At 40.5% G+C, this 16,946-nt stretch overlaps 1 pseudogene; it reads left to right on the forward strand.

Annotated features, from left to right (window-relative positions):
- Positions 1 to 2,491: 2,491 nt before the first annotated feature.
- Positions 2,492 to 16,946, forward strand: part of LOC132014479 (RNA-binding protein EWS-like) — a 28,709-nt pseudogene continuing 14,254 nt past the window's right edge.

Raw genomic sequence — 16,946 nt, forward strand, 5'->3', positions numbered from 1 at the left:
GAATTAGATTAGTCTTGCCTAGTTGTTTTTGGTATGAACCAGAATGTCTCTTACTGTCAGCCAGAGGCCATATCTGAGTTCTGCTGTAATATTTATTTATACTATTCATTTGATGTTTCTCCCTCTAAGAAAAGATGCAATTGGCTAGTAAATACTCAGTTCTGTTTGTCTTTCAAAAAGGGATTTGCCACAAAGTAGATGCTTATTAAATAGTTGTTAATGAATAAAAGAAAGATTCGGTAATAATTTCAAAGGCAGAAGAACTTTCTAGAAGCCAGGTTTATGGACGATATTTTCAAGTACTGGTGTAATGGTCAGGCAGGCTTATTCTGTGTGTCTGGGATTCACCAGATGGCGATTCTGTAGACAACTTGGAAAAGGGAGACCTCTTTACAAAATTTAACTTTAGAGAGAAGAATTTTGACACTCTTGCAGAGATTCCTTTATGACAATGTTACCTAACATAATAAAAACTAAACTTTTAGAAATCATAGCCTGTAATGTGTGCCTTTAGGGATGAAGGGTTTTTGTTTTTACTGCCAAATTGATGCTTGTTAGTTTGTAACTTCCCTCAAATTTTTATACTCAGTCTTTTCTTCCTTGTTATTTGAACAATAAGATTAAATCTTGGAGGAAGAGGAACTGAACATATTTTCTTTTGGGAACCATTTTCATAACCTAATGTACTATACTAGGAGAGCTTGGATCAGTGATGAACACCAGAGGGTAAACACCCAGTTCAGAGTATTTGCAGTAGAAATAGGACCAACAGGTCATGAAACTGCAGCTCACTATTTCTCAGGATATTTGTCCTCTAAATTGAAATTATTATGGAAAAAAAGTGGAGAGAGAAAGAAAAAAATTGGGACTGGAAGTAAAACAGAAACAAGAAAGAAATGAGGGCAGTAACACAGATACATCTTTTGGAAATCAGATTGAACTCAGCATACCTAACTAACATCTTACTTTCTTAAGGAGAGTCCTCTGTCAGAAACAAGCACAAAAACTTTTAAAAAAATGTAAAAACCACTCTTCTTAATCTGAAACCATGTTTTCTCAATGTGTAAGTATTTATATTTCATCAGTTCTTCGAAGTAGGGTTATTTCATGATGTTTTCCTTGATCCCCAAAGTCTATCTCTGATATAACAAATTCTGGCTAAGTGTTTCTCTAATGCCTAGCATCTTCGGTGACAGCTTTTATTACTCATATGTAATTTTCTGTTTACTTGTCAGTATCTTTCACTAAATTTCAAGCCATGGGAAGATGCTATTCCGTTTTGATCACCATTGAATGCCCCATGTTCAGGGCTTGGCACATAGGGAATGTTCAATCAATATTTGCTGAATAAATGAATAAATTAATCATGTTATTCTTTTTTACTTTATATCTACAGGAGCCACTGTCTCTGAAAATAGTGTGTGTTCACTGAAGACTTGACTCAGACAATAAATTTGTGAATTTGGCAACTGTCAAAGCTCTCCAGCCAGAGAGAACAAGACAGTGGATATTGTGACAGCTTGTAGGCATTTCTCCCAGCTTAGGGGAGCTTAAAGCAGGTCTCAGGAGCAACTACAGAGGGCTGGGCCAATTAGACAAAGGGAAAACCTAAGATTAACTTTAGCCCTTGACACATCCCCCCCCCTTTTTTTTTCTGTGACTGTTAGCTCATTGCCTAAGCTATGAAGCAACTCTGGGGAAATATAAATTATAGCAAGAAAGTGCACTATATCCTTCACCTGGCAACAGGCTTAGTAAATCTGGCTTATTTCTGAGCTGGTATGTGCTGCCTGGATATTGTGATCTGAGCTGTTTCAGACTGTAATAACCAGGAGGGTTTTTCATTATCTTTGGTAAGAATTCAGTAGCAATCACTTAGATTAGCCACAGTATTTAATTTATTGAGGGAGGAGGTGGTGGTCACAGAGGATAGGACTCAAAAGAAGGGTAAATGATGCTCTGAACCAGGGATGATGTCCCTATTTCTTGCATAATGTGCCCCAATCCCAATGAAGGTAACACTACTTATCACTAGTAGCAGACATGTACATTATTTTATTTTGATTATTGTTGTTATAATGAGGATAGAATTCTACCAGACTATTAGTGCTCCCTTTCTTGATTCCCTTTGTGTGATTTGGCAGATATATTTGAGAAGTAGTAGTTCCTAATTAGGAGATGGAATTTGAGCGATCACCATCAATAAGGATTGGGCCTTGCTCTTGGTTCTGTCATTCAACAAATATTTATTGAACACCTATTATGGGGCCAGACATTATTCTAAGTACTGGGAAAATAATAGTAAATAAAAGAGAAGTTTTATTTATCAAGCAAGACAGACAATAAACACTAAATAAGGAAATTGTGTGGAATATTTAAAGGTGATAAATGACAGAAAAGAAAAATCGGGGAAAAGTGTACAGGCATGTGAGAATGCAGGGTGGGGAGTCACAATTTTAAATGGGGAGAAAAATATAGGCCTTATTGTAAGATGGCATTTGAGCAAAGGCTTGGAGGTGGCGAGGGAGTAAATTTGGAAGGCATATGGAAGAAGAGGCCCTGCAATGGGCACTTTACTATTGTGTTTGAGGAACACCAAGTTGTTGTGGTTCAAGGGGAGAGAGTGAGGTGGAAGGTAAGAGAAGAGATGAGGTATGGGGAGCCCCTAGAAGACTGTGAGTAGAGGAATGACTTATCTGAGTTTCGTTCAGAAGTCTGGCTGCTATTTTGAAAATGATGTCTGGGAGTATGGCAGAGATGACTGGCAAGTGACCCAAATCCATTCTCCTTCTTCCTCAATGTAGAGTTGTCAGTGGAAGTGGCATTTCCTAATCATCTTGGAATGCAGATATGGTCATCTGATGAGGAAAGAACAGAGGTGCCATTGGCCAGAGAGCTAAATGTGCACTGGCAAAAGGCGTTAAAGACTTGAAATTGGCCTCTGACTATTGCATAAGAAAGAAGTCAAGGTGCTGTTCTTTAAGCCACTGAGATTTGGGGGTCCATTTGTTATGGCAACCCAGCCGACCCTAACTAAGAAAAACGTCAAGGACAAAACCAGGAAGACCTATAAGAAGCTATGGCACTAATTTAGATGAGAGACTATGGTGGTTTGAACAACGTAGAGGTAGCAGAAAATGAATCCTAATATATTTTGAAGTTAGAGCCCACAAAATTTCATGACAGACTGGATGTGGGGTATAACAGAAAAAGGGGAGGCAAGTTTGATTTTATGATTTAGGGATTGATGCATTATAAGTTTGGGAAGACAGCAGATGAAACATTTGAAGGGATAAATTGGAATTGAGTTGTAGATCTATAAATTTGAGATAATTTTTAGTCTCCAAGTGAAAGTGTTGAATAGATATGTAGACATATAGATTTGAAGTTCAAGGAAAATGTCTGGCCAAGGATATTGATTTGGAGTCATCAGTGTGTAAATTGGTGAGGTCACCACGAGAGTGAGGACAGCTACAAGAAGAGGTCAAAGGACTGGGGCCACTTCATCTTTATGAGGTCGGACAAAGGAGAGAAATCAGCAAAATGACTAAGTAGGAGAAATGAGAAAGAAGGAAAAACAAAAGTGTAGTGTGCTGGAAGATACTGACCTACTATTCTTGGATGTGCAGAGGTCCATGCTAAAGATCATGACCCACAAAATGTTTCCTTGCCTCTTAGGAACAAGGGAAAGACATGACAACCAGTGAGACTATGAAGCGAACAACCTGTGGCCCAATAAGAAAGAGCTGAGAGAGCAGAGAACACTCTGGAAACAACAGTGGTAGGCTGGGAAATGTATGGATTCTGTTCTGTGAAAGAAAAGAGGGAGATAAAAAACATTTTTTGAGCAATGGTGATAATCAGTTTTATGTTTTAGATGCATTTTGGAGAAGATGAAAATTTAGTAGGTATTTCTGAGACCAGTAAGCTGAGCAGGAGATGAATCCTTCATCTTGAGTAGACTTGGGATCAATATCCCAGTGACTTTAATCAAGCTGGGATTAAGGGGTTAACTGAATCCAACCTTCCCTTCCACCTCTAGTCCTTCATCTGTGCCCTTGATCTCAGCAAGTGACATCATATTCTACTCAGTTGCTTTTGCCAGAATCTGTTAATTATTTTTAATACCCCCATCTCCCTCATCCTGTAACCAATCCTGTAACTAATTGCTGAAAATTTGGGTCTCTTAAATATTAAATACCTCTCAGGTTTTTCTATTCCCCTTCAACAACTATGCTGCCCTCTCACCTGAATCCCTTCAAAATCTCCTGGCTGGTCAGTTCAAAACAGATATTTCCCACCCTGCCCAGTGTTCCTTCTGTTCGTTGATGACATTGGAGGCAGTGGGGCTTTTAAAAACAAATCCTGTCATGTCACTTCCTTGCTTCTCTTACTCCTGGGTTAAAATCCCGAGGCTGACCTTCTGGGCCCTATATGGTCTGATTTCTGCCTCCATCACCAGCTCTGTACATAAACAAAAAACATTTTGCTGAATGAATGAATGAAGGAAGGAAAGATGTCTTTTGAGCAAAGGCTCAACTTGAGTAAGTTATTTACATATTCAAAACCCCAATTTCCTCATTTATAAATTGAGAACCATAATATTTCCTTCACTAGAATGCTGCTAAGTTAAACAGTAAGATACCATGTTAATAAAACCTAAGCGTTTAGCATTGCATGATAGTTTTGATCATTGTAAGTGAACCAAATTGGCACTTGGCACAGAACCTGATACATACACTCAATATGTACTTGTTGTTGATGATAAATCAGCACTTTGGAATCGTAATCACCTTGGTGACTATTTCTATAGAATTATCAATAAAACCCCATACCATCTCATTTGATGCTGATCAGCAAGATATGCATGGCTACTTACAGCATCATACTGCTGCTCATTGCCTCCAAAGACGGAAATCAAGTTCAAATTCCTCAGCTTGGCATTCACATTTGTAGTCTCTTTAATATATATCCTATGCTCCTGAGAAATTAATCTCAAACAAAACTTATTGGATTTCTACTTGTGGTAGGTGCTAGATATTTAAATTTAACTATTGAAGGCTTGTATGATGTAGTTTCAGTACCCCAAATCCTGACCCTGAAAATACACCCCATTGTCTGTGGTAGCCATGGAGGTACACTGCTCCAATCGCCCTTCAAGACAACGTACTGTAGGAAGCACAGTTGACTGCTGCCTCCAGCTGCCACAGCTTTGGATTCTATACCATGCTCATGCCAAGACCAAACTTTTGCCAGGCTATACTTAGCCCATGAATGACTATGAAGGGGCACTAGAGCAGTGCACTAAGGGCTAAGGCTCTTTCTGTCCATCTTTCTTCCTCTCGTATGTGTCAGACCTGCATCATGGTCTAAAGGTGCTCTCTGCTTCCTTCTGTGCTCTCCTCTTTTATCCTTGACAGGTGTCCTCCACATTAATCCTTTTACATATCTAATCCCATTTTAGCATCTGCTATGTTAAGAACCCAAACTAACACAGGTGCTACCAGGAGTTCTCCAAGGTAATTGGTAAGATGGGGCTTTTTAAAGTCAGGGAATTATATGTCACTGTGTCCTTAAAAAGAAAAAAAAAAAAATACGTGTGCCTGGGAATGAAGAGCAAAAGCAAAAGTGGCCCCACTTAACCACCATTCTTTTTTTTTTTTAATTTTTTCAATTTGTTTATTTTCAGAAAAACAGTATTCATTATTTTTTCACCACACCCAGTGCTCCATGCAATCCGTGCCCTCTATAATACCCACCACCTGGTACCCCAACCTCCCACCCCCCACCACTTCAAACCCCTCAGATTGTTTTTCAGAGTCCATAGTCTCTTGTGATTCACCTCCCCTTCCAATTTACCCCAACTCCCTTCTCCTCTCTAACACCCCTTGTCCTCCATGATATTTGTTATGCTCCACAAATAAGTGAAACCATATGATAATTGACTCTCTCTGCTTGACTTATTTCACTCAGCATAATCTCTTCCAGTCCCGTCCATGTTGCTACAAAAGTTGGGTATTCATCGTTTCTGATGGAGGCATAATACTCCATAGTGTATATGGACCACATCTTCCTTATCCATTCGTCCGTTGAAGGGCATCTTGGTTCTTTCCATAGTTTGGCGACCGTGGCCATTGCTGCTATAAACATTGGGGTACAGATGGCCCTTCTTTTCACGACATCTGTATCCTTGGGGTAAATACCCAGGAGTGCAATTGCAGGGTCATAGGGAAGCTCTATTTTTAATTTCTTGAGGAATCTCCACACTGTTCTCCAAAGAGGCTGCACCAACTTGCATTCCCACCCACAGTGTAAGAGGGTTCCCCTTTCTCCACATTCTCTCCAACACATGTTTCCTGTTTTCTCCACATCCTCTCCAACACATGTTGTTTCCTGTTTTGTTAATTTTGGCCATTCTAACTGGTGTAAGGTGATATCTCAATGTGGTTTTAATTTGAATCTTCCTGAGGGCTAATGATGATGAACATATTTTCATGTGTCTGATAGCCATTTGTATGTCTTGATTGGAGAAGTGTCTGTTCATATATTCTGCCCATTTTTTGATATGTTTGCCTGTTTCATGTGTGTTGAGTTTGAGGAGTTCATTATAGATCCTGGATATCACCCTTTTGTCTGTACTGTCATTTGCAAATATCTTCTCCCATTCCATGGGTTGCCTCTTTGTTTTTTTGACTGTTTCCTTTGCTGTGCAGAAACTTTTGATTTTGATGAAGTCCCAAAAGTTTATTTTCACTTTTGTTTCCTTTGCCTTTGGAGACATATCTTGAAAGAAGCTGCTGTGGCTGATATCGAAGAGATTACTGCCTATGTTCTCCTCTAGGATTCTGATGGATTCCTGTCTCACGTTGAGGTCTTTTATCCATTTTGAATTTATCTTTGTGTACAGTGTGAGAGAATGGTCGAGTTTCATTCTTCTACATACAGCTTTCCAGTTTTACCAGCACCATTTATTGAAGAGACTGTCTTTTTTCCACTGTATATTTTTTCCTGTTTTGTCAAAGATTAATTGACCATAGAGTTGAGGGTCCATATCTGGGCTCTCTACTCTGTTCCACTGGTCTATGTGTCTGTATTTATGCCAGTACCATGCTGTCTTGGTGATCACAGCTTTGTAATAAAGCTTGAAATCAGGTAACGTGATGCCCCCAGCTTTATTTTTGTTTTTCAACATTTCCTTAGCGATTCGGGGTCTCTTCTGATTCCATACAAATTTTAGGATTATTTGCTCCAGCTCTTTGAAGAATACTGGTGGAATTTTGATCGGAATGGCATTAAAAGTATATATTGCTCTAGACAGTAGAGACATTTTAACAATGTTTATTCTTCTGATCCAAGAGCATGGAATGGTCTTCCATCTATTTGTGTCTTCTTCAATTTCTTTCATGAGTGTTCTGTAGTTCCTCGAGTACAGATCCTTTACCTCTTTGGTTAGGTTTATTTCCAGGTATCTTATGGTTCTTGGTGCTATAGTAAATGGAATCGATTCTCTAATTTCCCTTTCTGTATTTTCATTGTTAGTGTATAAGAAAGCCACTGATTTCTGCACATTGACTTTGTATCCTGCCACGTTGCTGAATTGCTGTATGAGTTCTAGTAGTTTGGGGGTGGAGTCTTTTGGGTTTTCCATATAAAGAATCATGTCATCTGCGAAGAGAGAGAGTTTGACTTCTTCATTACCAATTTGGATACCTTTTATCTCTCTTTGTTGTCTGATTGCTGTTGCTAGGACTTCTAATACTATGTTGAACAAGAGTGGTGAAAGTGGGCATCCTTGTCTTGTTCCTGATCTCAACGGGAAGGATGCAAGCTTTTTCCCACTGAGGATGATATTTGCTGTGGGTCTTTCATAGATAGATTTGATGAGGTTCAGGAATGTTCCCTCTATCCCTATACTTTGAAGCATTTTAATCAGGAATGGATGCTGGATTTTGTCAAATGCTTTTCCTGCATCAATTGAGAGGACCATGTGGTTCTTCTCTTTCTCCTATTAATTTGTTGTATCACATTGATTGATTTGTGAATGTTGAACCATCCTTGTAGCCCAGAGATGAATCCCACCTGATCATGGTGGATAATCTTTTTAATGTGCTGTTGGATCCTGTTTGCTAGGATCTTGTTGAGAATCTTAGCATCCATATTCATCAGTGATATTGGTCTAAAATTCTCCTTTTTGGTAGGGTCTTTGCCTGGTTTGGGGATCAGGGTAATGCTGGCTTCATAGAAAGAGTCTGGAAGTTTTCCTTCTGCTTCAATTTTTGAAACAGCTTTAGGAGAATAGGTGTTATTTCTTCTTTGAAGGTTTGGTAGAATTCCCCAGGGAATCCGTCAGGTCCTGGGCTCTTGTTTTTTGGGAGGTTTTTGATCACTGCTTCAATCTCGTTATTAGATATCGGTCTATTCAGGTTGTTGATTTCTTTCTGGTTCAATTTTGGTAGTTTATATTTTTCCAGGAATGCATCCATTTCATCTAGGTTGCTAAGCTTATTGGCATATAACTGTTGATAATAACTTCTGATGATTGTTTCTACTTCCTTGGTGTTAGTTGTGATCTCTCCCTTTTCATTCCTAATTTTATGAATTTGGGCTTTCTCTCTTTTCTTTTGGATTAGTGTGGCCAATGGTTTATCGATCTTATTGATTATTTCAAAAAACCAGCTTCTAGTTTCATTGAAAACTTTCTACTGTATCTCTGGTTTCTACCTCATTGATCTCAGCTCTAATCTTGATGATTTCCCTTCTTATGTGTGGAGTTGGTTTGATTTGTTGTTGATTTTCCAGTTCTTTAAGGTGTAGAGACAGCTGGTGTGTTCTGGATTTTTCAATTTTTTTGAGGGAGGGTTGGATGGCTATGTATTTTCCCTTTAGGGCCGCTTTTGCTGTATCCCATAGGTTTTGAACCTAAGTGTCTTCATTCTCATTGGTTTCCATGAATTGTTTCAGTTCTTCTTTGATCTCCTGGTTGATCCAAGCATTCTTAAGCAAGGTGGTCTTTAGTTTCCAGGTGTTTGAGTTCCTTCTGAACTTTTTCTTGTGATTGAGCTCCAGTTTCAAAGCACTGTGATCTCAGAATATGCAGGGAATAATCTCAGTCTTTTGGTATCGGTTGAGTCCTGATTTGTGACCAGTATGTGGTCTATTCTGGAGAAGGTTCCATGTGCACTTGAGAAGAATGAGTATTCTGTTGTTTTAGGGTGGAATGTTCTGTATATATCTATGAGATCCATCTGGTCCAATGTGTCATTCAATGCTCTTGTTTCTTTATTGATTTTCTGCTTCGATGGTCTGTCTAATTCTGAGAGAGGCGTGTTAAGATCTCCTACGATTAGTGTATTCATATCAATATGACTCTTTATCTTGATTAACAGTTTTCTTAAGTAATTGGCTGCTCCCATATTGGGAGCATAGATATTTACAATTGTTAGATCATCTTGGTGGATAGTCCCTTTAAGGATTATGTAGTTTCCTTCTGTATCTCTGACTACAGTCTTTAGTTTGAAGTCTAATTTATCTGATATGAGAATCGCTACCCCAGCCTTCTTTTGAGGCCCATTGGTATGAAAGATGCTTCTCCATCCCTTCACTTTCAGTCTACGTGTATCTTTAGGTTCAAAATGGGTCTCTTGTAGACAACATATGGATGGGTCCTGTCGTTTTATCCAATTTGCAACCCTGTGCCATTTTATGGGTGCATTTAGGCCATTCACATTGAGAGTGATTATTGATAGATACGTTTTTATTGATATCGAGTTACCTTTGAAGTCTTTCTTTCTGTAGACTGTCTCTATATTTCTGTTCAATGCTATTCTTGGGATTTTTCCTCTTTTATAGAACCCCCCTTAATATTTCCTGCAGTGTCGGCTTGGTGGTTGCATAGTCTTTTAAGCCTTGCCGGTCTTGAAAACTCTTTATCTCTCCATCCATTTTGAATGTCAGTCTTGCTGGATAAAGTATTCTTGGATGCATGTTCTTCTCATTTAGTGCCCTGAATATATCTTGCCAGCCTCTTCTGGCTTGCCAGGTCTCTGTGGACAGGTCTGACGTTATTCTGATGGGCTTCCCTCTGTAAGTAAGGAGCCTCTTTGCCCTGGCGGCTTTCAAGAGATTATACCTACAATTATAATTCCTCAATTTGACTATCAGGTGTCGTGATATTTTTTGGAATGTATAATCTTGGGTGGAGACCGTTCAGCCTCTAGTACATGAACGCTGGTTCCATTCGCGAGATTGGGAAAATTTTCATGAAGGACTTGTTCCACTATATCTTCTAGACTTCTTTCTTTCTCCTCCCCTTCAGGGATTCCAATAATTCTGACGGAATGCTTCATGGCATCATTTATTTCCCTGATTCTGTTTTCTAAGCTGTTTGTTCCAGGCTTCCTCCTGATCCTTTCTCTCGATCTGTTTGTCTTCCAGATCACTAATTCTATATTCTGTCTCAGTTACCCTAGCTTTGAGAGAGTTTAGATTAGATTGGAACTCATTGAGAGAATTGTGAACCTCCTCCCTGGTAGCTTTAAGCTCCGCCCTAACATTGTGAACATCCTGTCTGGTCGCTTTCAGTTCGGTCCTAATCAATTCTGTTTGTTCATCCATGGCTTTATCCAACCTAGCTATTGCCTGGATAATTGTTAGCCTGAATTCTCTTTCCGACATATTGTCTATGTTGATAGCCGTTAGCTCTGTTGCAGAAGGTCCATCCTCTGTATTTTTCTTCTGTTGGGCATTCCTCCTCCTAGTCATTTTGGTGGGAGATGACTGAACAGATGTAGCTGGATGTATCAACTGTGGTGCAGTCAAGGTGCACCCTGGAACACTTCTGAGCAATCAGGATTCCCCACCCAAACAAGAGACAAAAGAAAAGAAAAAGAAAAAAAAAAAAAAAAGAAAAGAAGAAAAAAAGAGAGAGAGAGAGAGAGGAAAGAAAGGGAAGATGAAAAAGAAGTTTCAGCCCAGATGGGCCCCAAGGTAAGATTTATGAAGTAGACAAACAAAAAGAGATAAAAAGACTGACACAAGTATATGACAAGAGAAAAAATATATATATATATGCAAATAAAGAAAGAACCTCGTCAAAAAGAACTACAAGTGTAAAATTTATATGCTATTAGGACAAACACAAAAAACACAGAAACACTGGTGGAAGAAGATGGGAGAGTTCTTATAAATTCTCAGTGTGTGCGAGGAAGGTTGTTTTGATTCTTCCTGGATGTATCTCTATATCTTTGTTAAAGGACTCAACTTTCCTAAGATAAAGGGGATTAAAAATTTGTTTACCTATAGGGGTAGTATTGATTGGGGAAAGGGGATTACTTTGAAGTTTAACTCTATATGAATATTAGAGGATAAAAATAAAAAGGAATAAAGTAGACTAAACTAAACTAAAATTTAAAAAAAGGAATTCAAAAAATAAAAATGCAAAAGAAAAACATAGGTGTATGTATCAAAAAGTTCAGGTTAGAAAGGTATTATGGAATTTGATGTACTGTACAACTCGCTGTGATGGTAAATAGGTTAAAAAAATTACCTATGTGTAAAAAAAAATAATAATAATGAACCGGAATAGTGGGAATGAGTGAACAATACAGGTTTTCCTATGAAGTAGTGGTTGTTCTCTTGCAGTCCTTTTTCTTTTTTTCCTCTTTTTTTTTTCTTTCTTGGTTTGTTTTCTGGGGGAGGGGCCTGCCACGTGGGTTGTCAGTCAATGATGTTTCCTGAGTTAAGTCCTCCCGCCCCCCTCAAGGGGGTGGGCTCTGAGGAAACTGGTTTTTTTTCAGGCTTTCGTTCTCTGGCGGTTTTTATGCTTGTTCACTTTTTTTTTCTCTCACCTTGACCGCCTTTGATGGTTTTTGTAGTTTTAGAGGAAAACAAACGGCACCCTGATCTCCCGGGCGCGGAGCCTAAATAAGTTCCCCCTTGGCCGCTGGCAGAGCAGGTTCCAAGTTGCAGACCCTGGGGGCACAGGATCTTTTGCTTGTACCCAAAGCCAAGGCTGTGGCAGCTGTCTGGGAGCTCCCGACCACCAGAGAGGTTCCAAGCAGCGACCGCACACTGCAATTTTGCCGCTGGCCCCCGCTGGGAGTGCCCGGGTTGCGCGCACCTCTTTCAGAGGTGGCGGGCGACTCGGGCACTGAGAACGGGGTGCTGGTCCGTAAGCACCAGGCTGGGCTTTTGCGCACTCTGTCAGGGGAGAGTTTGGGGCGCGAGGCTTAGGCTTTGAAACAATGGTGCGGGTCAAAGAGCGCCGGCCTGGCCTTTGTAACTCAGGGGAGCATGAGGGACGTGCGCGCATTATCTCAAGCTTTGTGGTAGGGCTCGCGCATTCTGCTGACCGGCGTGGCTCCCATCCCCTCACTGGAACAGAACCCACGCATTCTCGGGCAAGCTGGCGGCTTAGGGACCAAGAGCTGGTTTCTCCGCTGCATTCTCTCTGCCTCAGCACCGGGGAGGCTGTCCTGGGACTGGGGTCTTAAGCCCCTGTCCCTAGCCGCCCCGATTCCCACAATTTCCCCCCGCGATCCTTTGCTCTTTTGGAGTGCTTTCAACCAGTCTCCAAGTTAATGCTGGTCCCCAGATGCAGGGCACTCTCGCTCGTATTGGGGTATTACTTTCAACCGGTTGCCTCTGGTGGCTCCCTCCCCCTTTTGTTTATCTTCCAATATCAGTTCACTGTTCCCATTCCGCTTTACCTGCCCACTGGCATCTTCTCCCCCTGTAGAGATCCACACGTGTATAATTCTGATCTCAGGCTGATTTCATGGGTGATCAGAGTTCTTTGGTAGGTAATCAGCTCACTTTGGGGTACCGGCTGAAAAGGCGCCTCCTCTTACTCCCCCGCCATCTTGTCCCCCTGCCTTCCCACCATTCTTTTTTTTTTAAATAATTATTTTTATTAATATATAATGTATTATTTTCCCCAGGGGTACAGGTTTGTGAATCATCAGTCTTACACAATTCACAGTACTCACCATATCACATATTCTTAATGACCCATCATAGCATTATATACTTTTCATCCCCACAATTCCGGACTCTGCAAAGTTGAAGGTTCTAAGTCCCATAGGAGGTAAATGTGCAGGGGAACACTGAACTACAAGTTATACTGCTGTCAATGAAATTTGAACTCTGTTTTCAGGAGCCCCCTCACCACAGTAAAAGCCAAAACCATTTTCCCCTCCTTGATCTCAAGCCATTTCATGGTTGCTTGGGAGATTGCCTTGCTCTCCTTGGAAAGACTTATCATGTGAGATATAAACTTTTTCATATCCTCTTCGTGCATGGGTGTCATCACTAAGATGACACTTCTCATTTCTCACACTTCACACTTCTCACATTTCATCACTGGAACCAATTTAGAGTGAGGGGTCTGTTGCATCTCTGGGGTTGACCACAGCTGGGAGATATGAGAGCAGGAGACAAAGGAGGGAGAGATCTAGCCAGCTGCTCTTGGTCCTTCCTTAACTCTCTATACCCTCAATTTTAGGAAATAAATTCCCCAGTCTCCAGAGTAAAAAGATGTTCCTGATCCACAGCACTGAATTAAGAAAACTGTATTCTGTACTTTCTTTAAGTAAGTATCCTTCGCTAATCTAAGGTAATATTCCCAAAGGTGTAAGACTAGAAGAGACCCCTCAAAAATTTAGGAATTTAACATCCTGAATTTATGTATTTTTTTACAGCTGCCATTAAGATCCTGTTTCTTCAAGGAACTTTAAAAAAAAAAAAAGGAATGGAAAGATAGGAAATAAAATAAATGCTCTATCACACTGTAAGGGAAAGGGAGGGAAGAGAGGGGACAATGGAGTTGATTGTTATTTACTGAGGGCCTACTATGTTCAAAGCCCTGTTTTCTCTTCATTTAAATGCACACAACAGTCCCTTCAACAAATAGTTTTTTTGAAAACCACACAGCTACATGTGAAAGAATGCAACTCTATTACTCTCTTACGCCATACAGAAAAATAAACTCAAAGTGGATTTAGGACCTAAATGTGAGACCTGAAACCATAAAAATCCTAGAAAAGAGCACAGGCATCAAAATCCTAGAAAGAGAGACATCAGTCATAGCAACATTTTTCTAGAAATGTCTCTTGAGACAAGGGAAACATAAGTAAAAGAAACTATTGGAACTACATAAAAACAAAAACAAAAACAAAACCCAAAAAACAAAAAAACTTCTGCACACCAAAAGAAACAATCAGCAAAACTAAAAGACAACTTACTGAATGGGGGAAGATATTTGCAAATGACATATGTGATAAAGGTATCACAAAATATCCAAAATATATAAAAAAATTCTACAACTCAGGGAGAAGCAAGGTGGCGGAGGAGTAGCAGACTGAAATGACATCAGGTCCCAGGAGTTCAACTAGATAGTTATCAAACCTTCCTGAACATCTACTCAACAGGAGAGAGAAGAGAAGAGCAGCAATTCTAGGAACCGAAAATTGACCACTTAAAGTAGGACATGAAGAGAAGTGAATCCGAAATGATGGGAAAATAGGCCACAGGGGGAGGGGCTGGCTCCCAGCAAGCAGTGGAGCAGTGGAGCACAAAATCAGAACTTTTAGAAATCGGCTCCACTAAGGGACATTGCTCCAGAGGCTAAGCAGGGGTGGAGCCCTCGCAGGGACAGTGTGGTCTCAGGTCCTGCGGGGTCACAGAAAGATTGGGGGTGCCTGAGTGTGGCAGAGCTCCCAGGTTTTGAGTCGGAAAACCAACTACAGAGACAGAGCCAAGGAGGGAGCGTTCAGAATGGGGTTACCTTAAACTGTGATCTAAGGCACAGTTGAGCCACTGCTCTTTGAACAGGGACCCCACAAGTGGCAGATACAGAGAGACCCCTTCCTTCCTCCTCCAGGAGGGATGGTGTGGGATCCAGGAATCTGCTGGGTTTGGAGAATCCAAACAGGGCTGTGCGCCAGAGTCAGAAATGCTCAGTCACGGGCTGGATGAGTTTGGAGTGTGGCCAGAGACTAGGGAGGTGGGAAGGACTGACTGCTTTTCTCTGAAGCCACACTAAGGAGTGGGGCCCCAAGTTCTCAGCCTCTATGGGGCTGGAGACTGGGAGGGCACCATTTTCATTCCCATCATCCAAAACTGTACAGAAAGCGTTCAGGGAACAAAAGCTCCCAAGAGTGAACCTGAGCAGATTACTTAGTCTGGCCCCTTGCAAGGGTGGTACAATTCCACCTTGGGCAAAGACAATTGAGAATCACTGCAAAAGGCCCATCCCCCAGAAGATCCCAAGAACATCCATCCAAGATCAAGTTCACTAATCAGTGAGAACTGTTGAACCCTAGATCTAGGGGAAAGCAATTCATGGCTTTTTTCCCATGATTCTTTAGTCTTTCAAAGTTAAATATTTTCAATTTCATTTTTTCCTATTACACTAATCAATTTTCCCTCTTTCCTAATTTAATGTTTTTAAACTATTTTATCTCATCAATACCTTTTTAAAAAATCTTTTTAAAATTTTCATTGTTATATATTTTTAAAATTTTTTTTATTTTTTATTTATTATAAACATATAATATATTTTTATCCCCAGGGGTACAGGTCTGTGAATCGCCCGGTTTACACACATCACAGCACTCACCAAAGCACATACCCTCCCCAGTGTCCATAATCCCACCCCCTTCTCCCAACCCCCCTGCCCCCAGCAACCCTCAGTTTGTTTTGTGAGATTAAGAGTCACTTATGGTTTGTCTCCCTCCCAATCCCATCTTGTTGCATTTATTCTTCTCCTACCCCCTTAAGCCCCCATGTTGCATCACCACTTCCTCATATCAGGGAGATCATATGATAGTTGTCTTTCTCCGCTTGACTTATTTCGCTAAGCATGATATGCTCTAGTTCCATCCACGTTGTCGCAAATGGCAAGATTTCATTTCTTTTGATGGCTGCATAGTATTCCATTGTGTATATATACCACATCTTCTTGATCCATTCATCTGTTGATGGACATCTAGGTTCTTTCCATAGTTTGGCTATTGTGGACATTGCTGCTATAAACATTCGGGTGCACGTGCCCCTTCAGATCACTACATTTGTATCTTTAGGGTAAATACCCAGTAGTGCTATTGCTGGGTCATAGGGCAGTTCTATTTTCAACATTTTAAGGAACCTCCATGTTGTTTTCCAGAGAGGTTGCACCAGCTTGCATTCCCACCAACAGTGTAGGAGTGTTCCCCTTTCTCCGCATCCTTGCCAGCATCTGTCATTTCCTGACTTGTTAATTTTAGCCATTCTGACTGGTGTAAGGTGATATCTCATTGTGGTTTTGATTTGTATTTCCCTGATGCCGAGTGATATGGAGCACTTTTTCATGTGTCTGTTGGCCATCTGGATGTCTTCTTTGCAGAAATGTCTGTTCATGTCCTTTGCCCATTTCTTGATTGGACTATTTGTTCTTTGGGTGTTGAGTTTGCTAAGTTCTTTATAGATTTTGGACACTAGCCCTTTATCTGATATGTCGTTTGCAAATATCTTCTCCCATTCTGTCAGTTGTCTTTTGGTTTTGCTAACTGTTTCCTTTGCTGTGAAAAAGCTTTTGATCTTGATAAAATCCCAATAGTTCATTTTTGTCCTTGCTTCCCTTGCCTTTGGCGATGTTCCTAGGAAGATGTTGCTGCGGCTGAGGTCGAAGAGGTTGCTGCCTGTGTTCTCCTCAAGGATTTTGATGGAGTCCCTTTTCACATTGAGGTCCTTCATCCATTTTGAGTCTATTTTCATGTGTGGTGTAAGGAAATGGTCCAATTTCATTTTTCTGCATGTGGCTGTCCAATTTTCCCAACACCATTTATTGAAGAGGCTGTCTTTTTTCCATTGGACATTCTTTCCTGCTTTGTCAAAGATTAGTTAACCATAGAGTTGAGGGTCTATTTCTGGGCTTTCTATTCTGTTCCATTGATCTATGTGTCTGTTTT

This window comes from Mustela nigripes, chromosome 3, assembly GCF_022355385.1.
Source record: "Mustela nigripes isolate SB6536 chromosome 3, MUSNIG.SB6536, whole genome shotgun sequence".
Lineage (NCBI taxonomy): Eukaryota > Metazoa > Chordata > Mammalia > Carnivora > Mustelidae > Mustela > Mustela nigripes.